The following is a 22,173-nucleotide window of genomic DNA, read 5'->3' on the forward strand; positions in this document are numbered from 1 at the left end:
ATCTCTGATTAGTCCTTTGGGTTTGTCATTGGCTCACTACAGAAATGCACAGCAAGTTCTTTAAGCACTCCGCCGGACACAGTGGCTCCCATCTATAATCCCAGCGCTTTGGGAGGCCGAGGCAGGTGGATCACCTGAGGTCAAGAGTTTGAGACCAGCCTGGCCAACATGGCAAAACCTCATGTCTACTAAAAATATAAAAATTAGCTGGGTATGTGGGGGGGGGCACCTGTAGTCCCAGCTACTCAGCAGGCTGAGGCAGTAGAATCGCTTGAACCTGAGAGACAGAGGTTGCAGAGAGCTGAGATCGTGCCACTGCACTTCAGCTTTAGTAACAGAGCAAGACTCTGTCTCAAAAAAAAAAAAAGAAAAGAAAAAAGAAAGAAAAAGAAAAGTTCTCACAATATCACTTTTTTCTGTACAGGCATCAGGGATGTAAGTTTAAGGACAAAAATCCCTGCCCACAAAGACATGTCTATTAATTTTTCTTTCACTTAATTTCTTAGTCTTAAAATGTTCCCACCAATAAACCCAAGAAAAATCAAGTCTAAACTGTGGCTAAGGGATTCCTTAGAATTATTATGACCATCATGAGCCACAGTAAGAATGAGGTGTGAGACGAGGCTATTTGAACAGGGCAACCACTTAGGAAGGTCTGTGTCTCGCTAACATGCCCAAGCCACCCCTGGTAAACCAGGACAATGGGACCTTACAAAGAACAAGGAGGAATGCATGCTCATTCATGTGTGACTGCACTTCTTCTTACCAGAGATTAAGTGCAGCAACTGCCAAGACTGCTACACTTAAGAGGACAAAAAATAAAGGAAGCATACTGTGTACCCGTTCTATATTTGTTTTAGGAACAACACGATGTAACGAAATTATATAGTCATTCCTCTGTATATGTGGGAGATTAGTTCTAGGACTTCCCCTGATACCGAAATCTGCTGATGCTCAAATCCCTGACATAAAATAACCCAGTGTTTGCAAATAACCTGTGCATATCCTCCTGTACACTTTAAATCATATCTAGATTACTTAGAATACCTAATGCAATGCAAATGCTATGCAAATAGCTGTTATACTGTTCAGGGGATTATGACAAGAAAAAAAGTCTGGACATGTTCAGTACAGAAATGGCCATTCATTTTTTTCATATTTTTGATTTGCCATTGGTTGAATTCAGATGCAGAACCCACACACACAGGGGGCTGACAGTATAGTGATGTCATACGCAGTCCAAACTTCAGGAACAGAATTCCTTTCAACAGGGTTTAGGCATTAAAAAAAAGTTGGTGTGGTTTCTAGTACTCTTGACTCCAGATTAATAACAGCAACAGAGTAATAAAGTTTCCCAGAATCAAGGACTCCTAAAGGCAGGCTAGGGCATGGCCTAGAGAAGATGCAACAGCCAAGACCCCGATCATCTCAGACCCTGGGAAAGCACAGACCAGACAAAGGTCACAGGCGACCTCCACATACGGGGTCAAACTGTGCCACGAGAAACAAGTGGGCATGTGCCTGGCAAAACAATACAGGGTGCCAATTTAGACAAAAAGAGAAAGAAAATGCATGCCTTGAACACATTCCTGTGTCTGACTAGAGTGGCGGGTATGTAAAAGAAAAATAAGAGTAATGGAAAATATCATATAGAGGCCTCAATATGATAGGCTTAGAAAGGCAAACTGCGTAATTTAGATTCAGTGTAGTACATCCAAAGAATCAATTTTTTTTTTTTTTTTTTGAGACAGGGTCTCACTCTGTCACCTGGGCTGGAATGCAGTGGCACACTCTTGATTCACCACAACCTCCACCTTCCAGGTTCAAGCAATTCTCCTCCCTCAGCCTCCCAAGTAGCTGGGATTACAGGTGCATGCTACCACATCTGGCTAATCTTTGTTATTTTTAGCAGAGATGGGGTTTTGCCACATTGGCCAGGATGGTCTCAAACTCCTGACCTCGAGTGATACACACACGTTGGCCTCCTAAAGCGCTGGGATTATAGGCATGAAACACTGCACCTGACCCAATGGTCATTTCTAAAAACAAAGATGACTTCTATACCAACACACACAACGAAGAGGTAATAAATATCTCCTCAAAGAAGGTAGCAGCAGTAACTCAGTAGAAGAATGACAACATGAGACATTATGAGTAGGAAGAGATGACAATATCAGGTTACTGACCAGATAGCAGAGATGGAAAAAAAAAAAAAAAAAAAAAAAAACCAGCTTTTCTCAGGTATTTAACCAACAGTACTGTTAATTAATAATGAATAGCAACTCCAATTTACTGACCTTTGGTATGTGCCAGGCACTACATTAAATAGTTCTTATGTGTATTTAGTGCAGTACCTGGCACATACCAAATGTGGCTTTAATTCTCACTACCAACTTTTGTGGCAGGTACTCTAATTAGTCTGTTTCAGATTAAAAAATGGAGGCTTGGAGAGAATAAATAACTTGTCTAAATTCATTAGACCAGCAATAAGCAGGGCTGGAATTTGGAAGCCAACGTGTTTAGCTTTACAGTCTACATTCTTAACCATATGGCCATAAGGTTTTCAGTTGCATGCCCAGGGCAATGTATACCAATTAAGCAAAGAAGAGAGCTGTGGAAACTGACCTCCCAGGACACTGGAAGGCTACAAGCAGAGTCATTGCTAAGAACACCCAACCCTTCTATCTCTTCACAAAAGAGTTTTTGGTCTTGAAGAAGCTAAATTTCGTTCAAAGCCTAGGAGAACCTGCTGTTCATGAACATCCCCGTAAAAGGAAGTGCACAGATGGTTCCTGTTGGTTCCATTGGCACTGTGATGTAATCTGCGACATTATCACAGGCAGTTGTGTGCCTTACTGGGCACCAAGGGGCCAGAGAAAGGTACACCTCAGTATATTGTCTCTTCTCTAGCGAATGTGGCTGCCCTATTCCAGGGTTGTTCAGGACCCTTGGCTAATTAAATAGGAACTTGAGCCTCATCGACAGCGGATGTGGGAATGTTCTCTTCCTATCAATCTGCGTACCACTTAAAAATGCTTATAGCTGGCTTTGGAGGAAGAGCAGTTAAAATCAAATGTACTCACTCTGAGATATTCACGTATCCAGGATATAACTACTGAGCAATGCAAATCTGCTACAGCAAATTAGGACTCAGGTGGATTCACTGAACTGGAGCTCATTAAAGCCACAGACAGTTTAGAAGCCACTCAGAAATGATAACTGAAACCAAGACAATGAGTAAACACACAATTGGGAATGTGGGGGTGAGTAACTGGATCAAGGGCTAAAGTCACTCCCACAATTAAGGGACAGTAACATAAAGAAAATCAGTGGCAGAAACCAAGAAGAAACCAGAAATGGAGGAACTAAGTTCTCCATCACCAGTCATCAAATCTTCTCCCTTACACTGTTCAGATCTGTGTTAAATCTATCTCTGCCCTACTACCCCTTACTCCTTAGTTCAGTTCCTCACTATTGCCTGCCTGTTCTGTCAGTGATCTCCTCTCAACCTGACCCCACTACACAATTCAGTGAATTAACTAAATTCCATATATGATCATGACTGGAAAGTCCTATAGCCTGTGTCTCAACCTGAGGTAGTGTGTGGATAGGGGTAGGCATTAAAAAAAGTTACCTCTTTCTGGTGTGTCAATTGCACACAGCGGAAAGTGACTTTTAATCTTTTACATGAAACATACAATTTCATGACAATTTCGTGCCTGCATCAGGCTACTTTTCAATGTGTCCCAACCTTCTCCTGGGAAGAGGTACATGTTGGTAGAATAACTTAAGGCACTTGTCAAAATAGGTGGGACTTATGCTTATCCAAATTATGTGAAGGAGCCAAAGAAAGATTAAAGATGCATAAAGGAGAGGAAACTTCCAATATGAATTCAAATCCCACAGTTCTCATGCATTGGTCTCTGATGTACAGAAGAATGGGTAACCTGGGTTTGAATCCTGGCTCTACCAGTTCCTAGTTATATGACCCCAAAGGGAAATCACCTAACTTCTCCCTGACTCTGCTTTTCTATTTGTAAATGATAATGGCAATACTCAAAGGACATCTAGTGAGGGTTTGCATAGCACAGTACCTGGCATAGAGTAAAGAACCAAGAAATGACAGCTCTTCTCTGTAAACACCAAGCTTGTACCAATCTATTAAAGCATTCCAATGGCCAGTGCTTTATTTTACTTTGAGACGGAGTCTCACTCTGCTGTCCAGGCTAGAGTGTGGTGGTGCAATCTCAGTTCACTGCAGCCTCTGCATCCCAGGTTCAAACAATTCTCCTGCCTCAGCCTCCCAAGTAGCTGGGATTACAGGTGCCCACTACCACACCTGGCTAATTTCTGTATTTTTAGTAGAGACAAGGTTTTACCATATTGGCCAGGCTGGTCTGGAACTCCTGACCTCAAGTGATTCACCCACCTCAACCTCCGAAAGTGCTGGGATTACAGACATGAGCCACCACACCCGGGCCCCAAAGCTTTCATTCATTCCAAAACTGTTATTAGACAGGAAAATGTCTATTTTGATAAGCAGCCTTGCCATATCATTCATAGCCTGTCCCAAAGGGTACTTTTAGCACCATATGCAAAAATAAGAGTAAATTTAAATACCCAGTTCCAGACCCAAATGGAAATTAGAAGCACCCAGGAATAACAGAAGCCAAGTCAAAATCACTTTAGTTATCATTTATTAAGTGAAAGACACTGAACTGAAAACAACTGAACAGATCTCGGTAGTGAGATTCATAGTCGGTACAGTCACCAATGATTAAATAAAGTACTTTACTGAAGATACTGCTCTGAAATGCACATGAGAGGAAGCACACAGGAAAAGCCAGTGTCACCACAATCCCTGCTGATCAAGGACAGCTGCTAACCGGTTCCCAGGAGAAGTACACAAATATACACAGACACTTAAATAATCTTTTCTTGTCTAGGCACCAAGTCTTGTGTATTCAGCAATCACTCAAATTATGAGAAGGAATTCAAGGAGGGAGGAGCAGCTTAAAAACAGGTCTGGCCTGAAGCAGGAGGACCTGTTTCAAGCTACAGGCGGCATTAACAGGAAGAAGCCAGTGAAAAGCCTGAAGCTGAAGGCTGAAGAAAGTTGCCTTCCCTTCCATTCCTCTCACCCTAATTCCAATAGGACGTCTTCAGTCCCATCTGACTGCCTTCTACATAATAGGTTTCACTGATTGCTTCCCTTTTTTCTAAAGGAAACTTTACCTGATTTTTTATCAGCCATTTCTCAAAACTATGAATTTTAAAGAGGGGGGAACATTGGAGTAAATAGAACTTTTGTTTGTCATTCCACCCATGGAATGATTGTAACAAATCTGTGTGATAAGGACAGAGGTCAACTTTTTACCTACTCTATTGTACTACAAGAAGCTTGAAGGCACAGATGCTTTATACATTTTTTAATCAGCTCTCAAAATACAATATAAGATACATAAAAGGATAATTACATGCAATGAATACCTCATTCTAAAAACAAGAACAAGTGTTTTAAATTGTATTTGTTTTTTGATTTTTGTTTTTTTGAGACGGAGTCTCGCTCTGTCGCCAGGCCGGAGTGCAATGATGCAATCTTGGCTCATTACAACCTCCAACTCCTGGGTTCAAGCCATTCCCCTGCCTCAGGCTCCCAAGTAGCATGGGACTATAGGCCGGTGGGACTACAGGCATGAGCCACCACGCCCAGCTAATTTTTTGTATTTTAGTAGAGACGAGGTTTCACTATGTTGGTCAAGATGATCTCGATCTCCTGACCTCATGATTCACCCACCTCGGCCTCCCAAAGTACTGAGCCACTGTGACCAGTCAAATGTTTTAATTGTTTAAAATTTCAATTTAACAGCTCTGAGATGTTTCTGCCATTATTTTTTTATTTCAAGTGAATTAAGCTACTTTCAGAATATAACAAAAGGACTTTTCTATTCATAGTTTCCTTTAGATTTGCTTCTAAAAACCAGTGCAATTTAGCTTGATGTTTCCAAGAAAAATGATGTAGAAACCAGTTTAATTCACACATCCTGAACAGTCCTGTTCTATAATCTAAGGAACCAATTCGTAATATTGAAAACTGATTTTAAAAACAAACAGAAAGAATCAGGCATCGAACCTACCTTTTCTGTACTAACTAGATATCAAAGAGTTTATGAGGGAAAGTTTCTCTTTATAAAAATATTCTAATAACTAAAAAAAAACAATAAAAATATCATCATCTTGCAAACCCTTGATAAAATAATGGATCTAGGCAATGGTTATCAATGGTCATGAACACTACAAAAATCAAGACAATCAACATCACCTGACAGTGGTGAGAAGTACAGGCCACTAGCTACAAAGCAGTTTTGCTGAAAAAGAGAAATTGAATCAAATCAAGATCTGATTACTATTTACAGGAAATAAAAGAACATAAGAACATGTTAAACCCTTCATTAAATAAAAAGCATTACAACTGGTGGTAGCCTGGTTTTGTTTTTTGTTTTTTTTTTAATTTAATTATGATGACCAAACAAATACTTCTTGATAAATAAACAGAACATTTCTTCATGTTCTCTTTGTGATTATCTTCATCTTAAAAGATGAGGAAAGTCTATCAAGTGTAAGTATGTTTATGGATGTATTTATTTATTGTGATAAGACAAAATGTACAACTTTGTACATGTCAGGAGTTGCCTATGTCAAAAACATTTTCTTTTCTAGTGTTACTAAACTTCCTTTCACTTGGAAAACTACAGCACAGCTGAGCCAAGAAGTAGCTGGTCCCGGCTTCTAAAAGGACAACTTTTGGAGTGATAAGCAAAGGAGAAGCTGGATGCAGCTGAGCAAGAGACAGATCACTGTGAGGAGCCCACCTTCAACTGAACTGGCAAGCCAGCTGCTCTCAAAGTGCTTCAAGACACCTTGGGGGTCCTCAGGCACCTTTTGGGATGTCCATGACATGAAAACTATCATTATAATGGTCATTCACAACTTTCACAGATCGACATGAAGCACTGATGATGATCAAAGCGAGGGTGTGTAAAATTGCTGGTCCCTTAGCATGAACCAAGGCAGTGGCACCACCAGTATAGGTCATCACGACCACTGTGAGCTCACAGTGGAAAAAAAAAACGAAGGTATAAAAATATCCTTGATGAAACAGTGAACATTAGCAATTGCGTGAAATCTCAACCCCTGAGTATGTGCCTTTTAAAAATACTCTTTGTGCTGAAATAGAAAGTTTACAGGAAGGAGTTGTGTGGCATACTGAAGTATGGAGGTTGTCTCAAGGAAAAGAATTTATGCCAACTGATCAGCAAGCTGAACTAGCAGCTTTTTTTGTTTACAGAATACGATTTTTACATGAAATAAACACTGAAAGTATTATTATTGAAAGTTACGTATTTGGCAGTTTCTCAAAAGCAAAATGAGCCTGTTGCTTCAAAAAAAAAAAAATCACTAACATATTTGTTGCCAATGATAAAAGTCAAGCCTTCAAACAAAAATTAGACACTTAGAAAAATTGTATCTGTTACCAAGAGTGTGACAGCTTTCCCAATATGCAGACAGTTAATAAGATGACATCATGTACTTTAAAATTTGTGAAGGGTAGATCTTGTGTTAAGTGTTTTTAACACACACAAAATAAAAATAAAACACAAGGACACAAGAAAACTTTGGAGGTGATAGACATGTTTATCACCTGGATTGTGGTGATGGAAAATGTAATATACATTAAAGTTTATTTGCAGTGTGGAATCTGAAACCATATCAGTAAACTTTTCTCACTTTGTTGTATTTAAATCCATTGGTCTATCTTTCATTTTGGATCTTTCTTACTCATGCATAATTTGGAAAATATTGGCTTATGGACTTAAATGTTAGCATATTTTATAATACCAAATATAGGAGTGTATACTTTTGTCCAAACTCACCAAATTCTATACGTTGATTATAAAAAATTTTAAAGAAAATATTTGTGTACATCTATACAATATGCTTGTGTTAAAAACCAGCCAGGCACAGTGGTTCACACCTGTAATCCCAGCACTTTGGGAGGCTGAGGCAGGCTAATCACAAGGTCAAGAGATCGAGACCATCCTGACCAACATCATGGCTGTACTAAAAAGACCAAAATTAGCTGGGTGAGGTGGAGCACGCCTGTAGCCCCAGCTACTCGGGAGGCTGAGGCAAGAGGATTGCTTGAACCCAGAAGGCAGACACTGCAGTGAGCCGAGATCATGCCACTGCACTCCAGCCTGGCAACAGAGTAAGACTCTGTCTCGGAAAAGGAAAAAAAAGAGTTAAAAATCACTGAAAAGTTTATAAAGCAAAAAAGGTAAACTAAGCTTAGTTTATTGTTAAAGGAAAAAATACTTTTTAGATGAATGTAGTGTCACCTAGACATAATGTTTATAAAGTCTATAGTAGTTAGAGTACAGCCACGCCTTAGGCCTTCACATTCACTCACCACCCACTCACTGACTCACCCAGAGCAACTTCCAGTCCAGACACATGCAAAGTGTCCTATGCAGGTGGACCATGTTTAATCTTTTCTACCATATTTTTACTGTACCTTTTCTATGTCTACAGACATTTAGATATACAAATACCATCATGCTCCAGTTACCTACAGTATTCAGGACAGTAACCTACTGCACAGGTTTGTAGCATAGGAGCAATAGGCTATCCCATATACCTAGGTGTGTAGTCGGGTATGTTATCTACATTTGTGTAAGTGCTGTCTGCGATGTTCACACAAGGACGAAATCACCTAATGACACATTCATCAGAACATATCCCTGTTAAGTAATGCGTAGCATATGTGTATATATGTAAGATTCCCCTACACCAGGGGAAATAAACAATAGAGAATAAAACAGGGAAAAAATGGCATTCACAATAGAAACAAAAACTGAAATAACTAGGAATTACTGTAACAAAGAAGATGAGATCATTACAGAAAAAGAAATTTGACCTCCATTGAATAAAACATAAATACTACTGATGAGTGAGTTCCACTCGGATCATAGATCAGTATCTCTGGAGGAGGCTTTAAGAAATACAACTGCTGGACTCCACTGCCTAGAGATTACAATTCAGTTCCTCTGTGGTCAATGGGATATATGGTTTTTAAAAGCTACCTAGTAAATTCTAATATAAAACCATGGTTGAAAACTACCAGGTTAAATATATTTTTAAAAGAACACAGGAGGGACTCATTCTTCTAGATATCAAGATAGACAGGCTGGGTGCAGTGGCTCATGCCTGTAATCCAAACACTTTGGGAGGCCAGGGCAGGCAGATGGCGAGGTCAAGAGATCGAGACCATCCTGGCCAACATCGTGAAACCCTGTCTCTACTAAAAATACAAAAATTAGCTGGATGTGGTGGTGTGCACCTGTAGTCCCAGCTAATCAGAAGGCTGAGGCAGGAGAATTACTTGAATCTGCAAGGTGGAGTTTGCAGTGGGCAGAGATCATACCACTGCACTCCAGCCTGGCAACAGAGCAAGACTCCATCTCAAAAAAAAAAAAAAAAAAAAAAAAGATACATAAACAAGTTGTAGCAATAAAAATAAAAGCAAAAACTACTGTAAAATTAGAACAGAAACAGACAAATTGATCAGAACAGAGCAGGGAGCCTAAAAAGGTGAGACAGACAATATGTGTATGTGTCTGAGTGTGTGTGTATACAAGTATGTGGATCTTAACATATGGGGCCGGGCACGGTGGCTCAAGCCTGTAATCCCAGCACTTTGGGAGGCCAAGGCAGGTAGATCACGAGGTCAAGAGATCGAAACCATCCTGGTCAACATGGTGAAACCCCATCTCTACTAAAAATTGAAAAAATTATCTGGGCATGGCGGTGTGTGCCTGTAATCCTAGCTACTCAGGAGGCTGAGGCAGGAGAATTGCCTGAACCCAGAAGGCAGAGGTTGCAGTGAGCCAAGATCACACCATTGTACTCCAGCCTGGGTAACAAGAGCGAAACTCCATCTCAAAAAAAAAAAAAAAAAAAAAAAAAAAAAAAAAATATATATATATATATATATATATATATGATACAGGTAGCATATGATACAGGTAGTATCACAAACCACTAAGTTATTTAACAAATGAGATATGGGAAAATTGGCTTGTCATAGAAGAAAATGTAGAAACATAACTTTGGTAAATATGAATGGATAGATATTTCCTATACAAGATTCTGAAGGTAAAAAAAAAATGGATGGATCATAACAAAATTAAAGATTCTATCTAAAAAAATATTTCAAAGAAAAAAATCTGACAGGTAAAAAACTAAGATGTATATACCATTTAAAATCTAACGAGAAAAAGAAGAAAACTGCTAAAATTTTTCTTGGAAAAAGAAAACTGCTGAAAATTAGGGCAGATAAATGGGAAAGAGATACGAAAAGCTAATAGTAAAAGAGGCAAAGGACATATAAATGCTCAGCTCACCCAAGGAAAAACCCACACAGTATACAATAGATACCGCACTGCATTAGTAATCAGATGCTTGCAATAAGAACAGTAACATATCACTTTGTGCTGGATTGCTCCATCTGTCGCATCAGATCGGAAAAAAATTATAAGGTCAGAAAACGCCACATGCCAGCAAGAATGCAGGAAGCAGCAGCTAGTGAGAGTGTCAACGAGATAACAATCTGGCCGTCCTTAAGGGAATTATGCACACACGAGAGAGAGAGGGTCTCATGGGGCCAAGGTAGAACATGAATGGGGACAGGTGATGAAGGGGAAAGATACAAATAAAATAAGGTAGGAGACTCTACATTGGCCAATCATGACGATGTGCCATGAAGTGAGTGCTAACTCCAGCCTGAGCCCCTGAGCTCAGGAGGAAGCAGAGAGGGGCAGCTCCGCATCAGAGGTGCCTTCACCGAAGCAGCAGGTATTCAGTCTCCATAAACCAGGAACTCCATCCCAACCCAGGGACCCAGTAGCAAAGATCAAGTCCTTACCCTCTTAGGGTTGATGTCCTAGTGAAGAAAACAATAAGAAGTAAACAAATAAGATGATAATAGGAGTGTGATAACCACTACAACAGAAATAAGACAGTGATCGTGACAAGACAGTAAAGGAAAGAGGTTTCACTAATGAAAGGATAGCCAGAGGTGAGCTCCTGCAGGTCTGTGGAAAAAAACGAAACCAGGCATTCAGCAAGTTGAGAGAAGAGATCTCTGAGAACCATATTCAAGGTCATCAAATACAAAGTTGTCATAGTACACGTGAGAGTATGTTCTAAAGATGACTTTCAGGTACTTCCTGTCATTCAGTTCCCAGAAGCAACTTTTAAAATGCCTGTTATATAAAATGTAAACTATGAGGATTATTGTGAGAGTCCAATATACCGTGATCTAAAAATCCAAACTTTCTGAAGGGAAGAGGGAGGAGGCAGCACCAATATGAATATTCTATATCTCTAAAAAAATGTTTCTGGAAAATTACTAGGATCCACAACTTTTCCTTCACTCATTAAAAAGTAATTGAGTACTCATATTTTTTTTCACCAGCACAGTGCTAGGAAATGAGGTTAAGTATTAAATTTTTTGTCTTTGGTTCAATGGTATAAGATGCAGGATTCTATTTATCTTATATACTTATGTTTTCTATGGATAAAAGAAAACATTTATTCCATGCTTGCAATCTACAAAGCAGTTCCCTGAGCTTCTATTCACTGAAACTCACTTACATTCACAACAGCAAAATACTATATTATTTCCACTTTAGAGATGGAACAACAGAGGTTAGAAACTTGCCTGAAATCAAAGCTAGTAAGCAGCAAAATAGGGATTCAAACCCAGATCTTTCAAACTTCAAACGCTGTGTTAACCACTACATTTACGTTTCCCCCTAGAATGCATTCAGTTGCTTTCAGGGAGTGGCCCCTGCAGTGGGTGCAGCACAAGACCTTAGAATCTACTAGAAATGCAAATTGCCAAGACCCGCCCCCACCCCCTTCCCTCCCAGACCTACTGATCAGAAACTCTGGGGCTGGAAGGCAGCTACCTAAGGTTTGACAAGTCCTCCACGTGATCCCAAGGAATGCTAACGTTTGAGAACCAGTGGTAGAAATTTTTCATATTAAGCTTAATATGAAAGGTGAAATCACTACATTTTGAAATTTCTAAAATATAAAATTTGTATCCTATTTAAAATGACTATAAAGAAATCAAAATAATGTTAATTTATTTCATCACTGCTCAACTTCCTTCTCCCAAACTTGACAAAATGCCTAATCTGTATCCTGATTGCACTATGTACAAAAAGGATACTCTGATGGACTTTAGAGCACAGAGGTCTGAACTCACTCTTCAGACGTAATCAGAAGCCATCACAGGAAGAGAAAATTATTTTGAATGTCAGCAGTAGAAGCTTGATAGATCTTGGACCATAACTCCAAATTTTGATCACAGGCTCAACTCCAAATTTCTATATTATCACTTCAACAGTCTTCCCGTTGCCAAAAAAGAAGTTACAATCCTGAGAAATATTCGATTATCAAGATCCAAACTGCTTTAAGTACACATACAGAGAAACCATCCAGGAGTGTGTTTTTATCACAAGTAAAGCAAAGTGATGTCTAATCACACATCAGACCCTCTGACAGTATTCCCTACAGCAAAAAGGGTTAACATTATCCCTGTCTCTACCCGCACCTGCCGTGTACAGCATCCTACCTGACCATTCTCTTTTCAAACCTACACCTAGACCAGGAGTCTTTTCTCTCCAACTCAAGTCCTCAATTTGAGCAGTACACCTCTATATGTATTCAAGTTTGCCTATTTCTAATAAGGCCTTTTTTTGTTCTTAAAAGGATGGAAGAAAGAGTATGAGAAATAAGCATATTCAAGCACCTACCATAATCTGAAATCTACCATAAGCCAAATAACTCTATGAAGCTATTCACTTGCACACTCATCAATTTCATAAAGTTCAGGTTTCTACTTATTTCAAACATAAATTTGAAGATTAAGGAGTACTTAGTCCAAGCGTGGACCACAGGAGAGCTATAAACCTATCTTAAAATGCTTAATGACTTGATTAAGGTCATCAAAGGTGAAGAGAGCTCTGGGAAGCCTGGATAAGGGCAGGCTTTTAAACTGCCTGGCTACTTACAACCAACTGCCCACACTCTCCTAAGGGCTGAAGGCACTGCCAAGAACAACCTTCCTAGAAGGGCTGAATCCTATTCATTTTCTCTCCCCCAAATCTCCATCAAATCCCCTGAGAACTAGCAGCGTTCTAGTAAGAAACAAATTACTACTGCTCTCCACCCCACCCACAGTTCAACAGAACTGAAATAAACACACACACACACACACCCCAACTACTGAAATACTTTCTCACTTCAATTCCTATCCTACATTTTCAAAGCCCAAAGTTGTCTTCAAAACATCTTGCAAAATGCTATCGTACCAGCTAGTCTTTATTCTCCACTAATACTGTCATTTCTATACCCAAAATAGGTATTGCAACCACTATGCTTTTTCATCTCCCTTCTCAAACAATCAGTAACAAGCAACCCAATCAGTAATAAACAAGCCTGACAAATAGCTCCTATCTTCAGAGAAAAAAAGAATGCTCTCCTCTCTTTCATAAGTAAAGCAAGCTGATAATGTTCTCCTGCATAGAAAGACTAAATGCCTCTTCAAGAAAAAATTTTACATGCCTGGAAAAACATCTTATTTGGGGATTTTTTTTTTTCTTAAGCATCTGTTCATAGTAGGTAGCAAATAACTTTGCCACACATATGCTCTGTAGTTCTTATTTTAAAGACTCGGTAATCTAAGAAAGCAAAGCGTTAAGACTAGGCTCAAAGAGCTAAGTCCTAGCTAGTTTACATAAAATTTAAACAAAACACAACCCATTAAAAAAAAAAAAAGTTCAACTACTCATAAATAAAGACCAAGAAATCTACACTTTGGTCTGGGCTTCTGAACACAGGGAAACACAGAGGGTCCAATAGGAGGATATTTCTGAAATCATAGGCATACCTTGAAGATACTATGTGTTCCATTCTAGACCACCTTAGTAAAACTAACATTGCAATAAGGCCAGTAACAGAAATTTTCTGTTTTCTTAATGCATATACCAGTTGTATTTATAGTATACTGTAGTCTATTATGTGGGCAAATAGCATATGTCTTGATTTTAAAGTGCTTTATTATTTTTAAGAAATGCTAGTGATCATCTGAGCCTTTGGGGAGTTATAATCTTTTTCCTAGTGGAGGGTTTTGCCTTGGTGTTGATGGCTGCTGACTGAACAAGGTGCTGATAGCTGAAAGCTGGGATGGCTGTGGCAATTTCTTAAAATAAGAAAATGATGAAGTTTGCCACATTGACTGACTCTGCCTTTCACAAAAGATTTCTCTTTTGGTAGCATTTTACTCACAGTAGAACCTCATTCACAACTGAAGTTAATCCTATCGTGCCCTGTCACTGCTTAATTAACTAAGTTTACAGAATATTCTAAATCCTCCATTGTCATTTCAACAATGCTCACAGCATCTTCACCAAAAATGGATTCCCTTTCAAGAATCCACTTTATTTGCTCATCCAGAAGAAGCAACTCTTCATCCATTCGAGTTTGATAATGAGATTGCAGCAATTCAGTCACATTTTCAGGGTCCACTTCTAATTCTAGTTCTCTTGCTATTTCCACCACATCTGCAGGTACCTCTTCCTCTGAAGTCTTGAACCCCTGAAAGTCATCCATGAGGGTTGGAATCAACTTCTTCCAAACTCCTGTCAATGTTAATATTTTGACCTCCTCCCTTGAATCACAAATACCCTTAATGGCATCTAGAACTGTGAATCCTTCCCAGGTTTTCAATTTACTTAGCCAAGACCCATCAGAAGAATCACTATCTATGGCAGCTATAGCTTTACAAGATGTATTTCTTAAATAATAAGTCTTAAAAGACGCAATGACTCCTAGATCCATGGGTACAGCGTGGATGTTGTGCTAGCAGGCATGTAAACATTAACTTCCTTTCCTTGTACATCTCCGTCGGAGCTCTTGGGTGGTCAGGTGCATTGTCAATGAACAGCACTGTTCCAATGACACCTTTTTTTCTGAGCAGTGGGTCTCGACAGTGAGCTTAACAGATTCAGTAAACCATGCTGTAAACAAATGTATTGTCATCCAGGCTTTGTTGCTCCATTTATAGAGCACAAGCAGCATAGATTTTGCATAATGCTTAACGATTTTTGGAATAGTAAATGAGCACTGGCCTCAACTTGAAGTCACCAGCTGCATTAGCTCCAAACAAAAGAGTCAGCCTAGCCTTTCAGATGAGGCATTGACTTCTTTCTAGCTAAGAAAGTCCAAGTAGGCATCTTTTTCCAATAGAGGGCTATTTCATCTACAGTATGGTTCAGTGTAGCCACCATCAGCAATGATCTTAGCTAGATCTTCTGGATAACCTGCTATAGCTTCTATATCAGCATTCGCTGCCTCACCTTGCACTTTCATGTTAAGGAAGTGACTTCATTCCTTAAACCTCATGAAACAACCTCTTCTAGCTTCCAACTTTTCTTTTCTCTCTCTCTCTCTCTCTCTTTTTTTTTTTTTTTTTAGATGGAGTCTTACTCTCTCACCAGGCTGGAGTGCAGTAGCATGATCTCAGCTCACTGCAACCTCCACCTCCTGGGTTCAAGCGATTCCCCTGCCTCAGCTTCCCAAGTAGCTGGGACTACAGGTGAGCACCACCATGCCCGGCTAGTTTTTTGTATTTTAATTGAGAAGGGGTTTCACCATGTTGGCCAGGATAGTTTCAATCTCCTGACCTCTTGATCCACCAGCCTCTGCCTCCCAAAGTGCTGGGATTACAGGCATGCACCACCACGCCCAGCTGCTTCCAACTTTTCCTCTGCAGCTTCCTTACCTCTCTCAGCCTTCGTTGAATTGAAGAGAGTTACAGTTTTGCTCTGCTAGCTTAAGGGAATGTTGTGGCTGGTTTGATTTTCTACTCAGACCATTAAAACTTTCTCTATTTCAGCAATAAGGCTGTTAAACTTTCTTATCGTTTGTGTGTTCAGTGGAGCAGCACTTTTAATTTCTTTCAAGAACATTTCCTTTGCATTCAGAGCTTGGTTGTTTGGTTCAAGAGGCCTAGCTTTTGGCCTGTCTCGGCTTTTGTCATGACTTCCTCACTAAGCTCACTCATTTCTAGCTTTTTGATTTAAAGTGAGAGACATGCAACCCTTTGATTCACTTGAACACTTAGAGGCCAATGTAGAGTTATTAACTGGCCTAATTTCAATATTGTTGTGTCTCAGGGAATAGGGAGGCCTGGAGAGAGGAAGAGAGATGTGGAATGGACAGTTGGTGGAGATATCAAAACATATGCAACATTTATCAATTAAGTTCACCATATTATATAGGTGTGGTTCATGGAGCCCCAAAACAATTAGAGTAATAACATCAAAGATCACCTACCACAAATCACCATAACAGATAAGATAACAACGAAAGGATCTGCAATATTGTGAGAATTACCAAACTATAACAGAGACACACAGAATGAACATATACTATCAGAAGAATGGCACCAATGGAGGGTTGCCAACGAACCTTCGGTTTATAAAAAATAGTATCTTCAGTGCGCAAGCCTCACTAACAATTCCCATCACTTTAAATTCAAAGTGAAGGAATATCCTTTCCTTCCAAATGAATCTCATTTAATAAAATCAAGACTTAAGTCATTCATTGCAATTCTGTCTGAACTGCAATTAGGAAAGAAACAGTTGCAGTACCTTGTGTCTTTGTCAGTGAAATGTTTATAATAAGGAAAACCAAAAATCTGTTTGAAATCTCCAATAAGCAGCTCCCAGTGGAAAAAAAGAAAAAAGTCACAGAAACTCTGAAAACCATGGGCGAGGAGGAGGAGTCAAAGCTTCAGGTAGGAATACAGGCAAATACTTCACACACAGCCAACATATCTTTCCAGTGTCCCACACTGCAGGAGGACTGGGCTTATGAGAATAAATGATTCATTTTCTATATAATCAACAGATGATAAAAGGTTCCTTTATGAAAATTTTTGCTTGGGTGCTAGGAATTTTAATTTGACAGAGTAAAAGTTAAATAAAGCCACTAAAACACAGATAAATAGAGTGACAGCCTTGTGTAAGAGTTGCCTTTTATGTTACATGAATATGTTAAAATGTACATATGCAACAGAGGTATTAGCCACAAAACAAGAGATAACTTCATGTTTAGAACAGTTCCATTCAGGCCAGGTGCGATGGTTCATGCCTGTGATCTCAGCACTTTGGGTGGCCAAAGCGGGCAGATTACTTGAGGTCAGGAGTTGGAGACCAGCCTGGCCAACATGGTGAAACCGCATCTCCACAAAAATAAAAAATAAAAAAATTAGCTGGGTGTGATGGAGGCAGAGGTTGCATAAGCCACTGCACTCCAGCCTGGATAACAGAGTGAGACTCCATCTCAAAAAAAAAAAAAAAAAGGAGTTCCATTTAATAATCCATAAGACATCTTCACATTCCTGACAACTTGTAAATTTAACATAACCTAACAATTCTCTAAAATTCCCTAAGCCTTAACATCGTACAAGAGTTTACTCCCAACTACCCATTTCAGCTTGTCTCACACTAATGCCCAAAATCCTTTGGTCGAGTTATTCTAATTAAGAAATTATTTTTCAACCCATCTATAAATTTACAGTAAACACTTCCCAAAACAAAGTCATAAGTCAAAATGCATTTCATTAGTATTTGCCTTCTGCATATCAATTATTTCAATTCAATTCAAAAAACTGTACCAAAATTCAATACTGCACTAGAAACGCAAACATAAATAAGGTTCTCTAATTTGGAAAGCTTCCCAAAATTTAAAATAAGAGATTTTCACACAGCACTACTAACTTTTGTTTTACCTGTGTGGAAAATTGCCTTTCCCCTGAAATCAAACTAGCTTAGCAACCTGGATGGAAAGAAAAACCTTAGAGATAATATTTCTTTACTTGAAAATAACCATCTCCACCTCTGACCTGTGTACACGGGATCGAATTGGTATGCAGAAGTTGGCTTGATGGCGGGAATCTTATCCAGATTTTTTAATTAAATCCATCCATTACAAGTATAAAATAAAGTAGGAGCAAAGTGAGGCAGGATTCCTTTCATCTCTAGGGCTTTCAGTTTATGTACCTGTAAAATGGGCATGCTATGCACAGCCTGCCTCAGACGCATAAGAGGGTGACATACTATACAACTGATAGAGTGCTATGAGCTTCACAAGTAAATGGACATACTGTTTTTGTAGAACCAGAGTGAACCTGAGCATAGAAAAATCTCCAAGGGCCATCGCTGTGACATTATCACTAAAACTCAGTAACCGTCATCAATTCACTTGTAAACAAACAATATATTGGCCATGTCAAAGGAAAGGTAGCAACAATTGAGGATACTTCTTTACAAGTAAATCAAATCACGTAATTAATTGCCCGGGATTTACCTGCAAACTATTACTGCCTGAATAAAGCAGGTGCATCCCTAAAGCCTCAGTCCAGAGACTGCTTTTAGGGAGCCCTTTTTTAAACGTAAATGTTGTTTTTAAAAATTAGAAAGAGAAAAAAAAAATCACAATTCTACTCCTACCCATGGCACGGTAACAGAAACAAGGTTCCACCCCCACAATCCTTTCAAACCTGCACAGGCATTCATCACGAACACTCCTCCCCCTCACTCCCTCACTCCTACCTCACCGCTCCCCACTTCAGCCCAGACAAAGGTGAGTTACTCTGCTGGGTCTACCTGCCACTTAAGCAAAAGCCCCCAAATGCATTCACGCTAAAGGATGCTTTTAATTTTTTTAATAGTAAATAAGTAAATGATGCTATCGTGTAGATTGCACGCCCAAACGCCCGTTCTCAGAAAACATGTAATTAACATGACCCAAGTGAAGACGCCTTTCTGGCTTAGAGGAAGGAAAAAAAAAAAAAAAAAAAAAAAAGCCACCCAGCTTATTGCTCCCTTTCAGTTGGTTCTTCTTCCCTGGGGAGCCGGACTCTGACTCAACTCTGCAGTTTTCCCCCCACCTGCCGGTCCTCCCCGCCCTGGGTCGGCGCCGCCGCCGCCCCCGCCAGGAGTCCCGCGCGTCCCCAAGGGTCCCCAGGGGTCTCCAGGGATCCTCAGGGTCCCTCCCGAGGCGGCCCCGCCCCCACCTCCCCGCAAGGTGCCCGCCGCGGGCTCCAGGGCGGAGGCGCCTCGAGGCGGGCGGGAGGCTCTTGAGCACCGCGGCCCCGCGCGGCCCCGCTCGGCCCGCTCGCCCGCTCAGCGAGCAGCTTCGGGAGCCGACCCCACCACCCACTCCGAACCCGGGACTCGACAGGCGCTCTACCGCGGCGCCCCATTACCTGCTCCGGGCAGCCGCGGTCCGCGGGCGGGAGGCGCACTCGCTCTGGCCCCTGCAGCCCCGGGCCCAGAGGCAAGGAGGCAGCGACCGCCACCGCCGCAGACGACAATCTGGAACCAGTGGGTTAGACACCGCCGCGGCGGGCGCAGAACGCTCGAGCCCAGTGGGAGCCCGGCCTCCGCCTCCGGCCCGGCGAGTAACCTCCACAGCCCCTACCCTCGGAGGGGCGGGGCCGCGGCTGGAAGGCGGGGCGGGGCCGCACCTCCCGCGGGGTAAGAGGCGCCTGCTGATAGGCTGCGAAGGCGGCGGGCGTCTCAGACTTGAAGACAACCCCTCCAGCAGAACTCCCTCATTGGTCGGCAAGAGAAAACAAAGCTGGGCTCTGATTGGTGACAGCGCTGTAGCTCCTCCTCCCACTCGCAGTCACCGCAAGCTCCGCCCCCGCCCGCCCGGTTCGCCCGCCCTTGGTGCCACACTTCCAGGTGGCTGCAGAGTGGGGTGTGTGTCGTGGACGAGCAACCTCCCTGAAGAGAACCCCGCACACGCGGGCTCATTCGCCAGATGCGAGTTTTCTCACGCCCCTGCGATTTGCTAATTTCCGTATGAACTTGGTGAATAACAAATCTTTAACTTCGTTTGCATTTGGAGAGCTCTCCTAGGTTTGAAAATGCTGCATAACCTTGAGAGGGGTACTGTTATGCACGAAGAGAGACAGAAGCTGTTTTCAGCCTTCGCGGCACTGTAGGTGACGTTTTTTATTACCTTTTTATGTTACATGTTGAACATGTATTACATAATTCGAAAAAAAAATCTTAAATAGAAAAATAAGTAGGGTGCGGAGAATGGTAAAGACAAGCTTTACGGAAATCCAGAGAACTGATTCTTTCACAATAGAAGAAAATACAGTAAACACGCTCAATATGCGACGGCTACCCAAAAACACATGAACTGCTATCAGCGCCCTTCCCCTCTCTTAAAGAACTTTACAGATATGACCGAGGTGCCCTTATACTCCTTCCTGAGTAACCATGATGTAACCAACACATAGTGCAGACAGCACTACACTGCAAACAGAATTATGGGAAGACCCTGATGGGAAGAATTAGAATCCAAAGTACACACTCAATAAAGCTTTAGGAAAAAAAAAGGGTTTTTTTTTTTTTAAAAGCAGAAGACAAAAAAAGAAATCAGGTAATATAAATTGGAAAACTCAGCTAATGGAGGGAATTGTCAGAAAAAAAAAACAATACTGTGACAACGCTTCAAGATGTGATACAGACTTTGAAATGGAAAGCTGAAGGAAAAGGGAGGGGATTGAGATAAGATTAATGACCTGCAGTTAAGGTAACCTGAGCCCTCAAAACACATCCTCTAGGCCTGTTGTCAGCCTAGAAGGCAGGGAGCATATTTCGCCTAGGGATCACTCTCACTTTACTCTCTCTAGCTGCTTACCATTCTGTTTGTTCTTGTCATTCTGGTGAAATTCTAAAACAGACTATTTGAAATTAAGCACTTCCGCCAGCAATTCCATGAATTACATAATAGTGAAAAAAGGAGATAGACAAAAAGCAAACCTAAGGAAGGAAAAGAATGTTAAGGTAAACATAAAGTAAGGGCAAAACACCTGGTACAAAGAGGACAAGAAATTCTTTTTTCTCTCTTACTTGCTGAGAATAAGGTAAATCTCTTTGAAGGACAGAGTAAACTTATTGACTAACAAAAAGAGTTTTTATCAAACATTTTTAATAACTATAATTCTAAACTGTAGTCTAAAGTAAGTACTTCAAGCAAGTAGTTTTGAGATGTAGTATTTTTAAATTGTGTAAAAAAAAAAAAAGAAGGAAAACTTAGCCTAGTATGAACCAACTGGAAGGAGTACCTTCAAAAGTTTCTTCCACAGTAACGCCCGAAATTCCACCACTTTCCCTGAAATTAAATAATTTATGTCTAAGATTATTCTTTTATTCATTTACTCATCAAACGTGTAATCAGTATTAATCATCAAATACTAGATGCTGCAATGAACGAGGCATTCTACTAAGCACTCAGAGTTGTAGCCTTGAACAAGACAGACTTGCAGCTATTTTTATCAGTAGAAGATGGACAATGATCCAATAAAAAGATAAACTTGCAGACCGGGATTAGGGCAAAGAAGAAAACAGTGACCAGAGGGATAGGAGACACTCTTAATTTTGGGAAGGGAGAAAGAAATACTTTAAGGAGAAGTGATCTAAGAGAAATGCTCTAAGATTTGAGGCAACACCTAAATAAGGAAACCAACTTAGCAAAACTCCAGGGCAGATAAAACGGCAAGAACAAAGGCCTGGAAGTAGGAAGAAAAGTGATGTGTTGGAGGAAGAGAGAAAGCCACCAGCATGGGTATCATAATGCATAAGGAGGGTGTTACTAGACAGGTCAGAGAAGGAAGTTAGGACCTTGTAGGCAATAATAAGTTTGTATCCTGTTATAATGGGCAGAAACAAGTTGCTAATCGTGGAGTAAAATCATTAATTTTTTTTCCTTTTTCAGAATCACCAGTAAAATGAGCATTTATTCACTAAGCCAGTCCATCAGAAATAGATCTAGGAAGAACCTGCTATTTACCAGGAATTGGTTAGATCTGTGGATATAACAATGAATAAAACAAGACTAGCCAGGCGCAGTGGCTCACGCCTGTAACCCCAGCACTTTGGGAGGCTGAGGTGTGTGGATCACCTGAGGTCAGGAGTTTGAGAGCAGCCTGGCCAACATGGAGAAACACTGTCTCTA

At 40.6% G+C, this 22,173-nt stretch overlaps 1 protein-coding gene across 3 annotated transcripts in view; it reads right to left on the reverse strand.

Moving 5' to 3' along the window:
- Window positions 1–19,620, reverse strand: part of MPP7 (MAGUK p55 scaffold protein 7) — a 232,469-nt gene extending 212,849 nt beyond the window's left edge. For all 3 annotated transcript variants that reach the window (XM_074405158.1, XM_074405161.1, XM_003938395.4), the window contains exon 1: window positions 19,406–19,620. The gene's annotated coding sequence lies outside the window, so the exon portion shown is untranslated. The remainder of the gene's footprint in view (window positions 1–19,405) is intronic.
- Window positions 19,621–22,173: the final 2,553 nt, after the last annotated feature.

Source organism: Saimiri boliviensis, chromosome 8 (assembly GCF_048565385.1).
Source record: "Saimiri boliviensis isolate mSaiBol1 chromosome 8, mSaiBol1.pri, whole genome shotgun sequence".
NCBI classification, from domain to species: Eukaryota; Metazoa; Chordata; class Mammalia; order Primates; family Cebidae; genus Saimiri; species Saimiri boliviensis.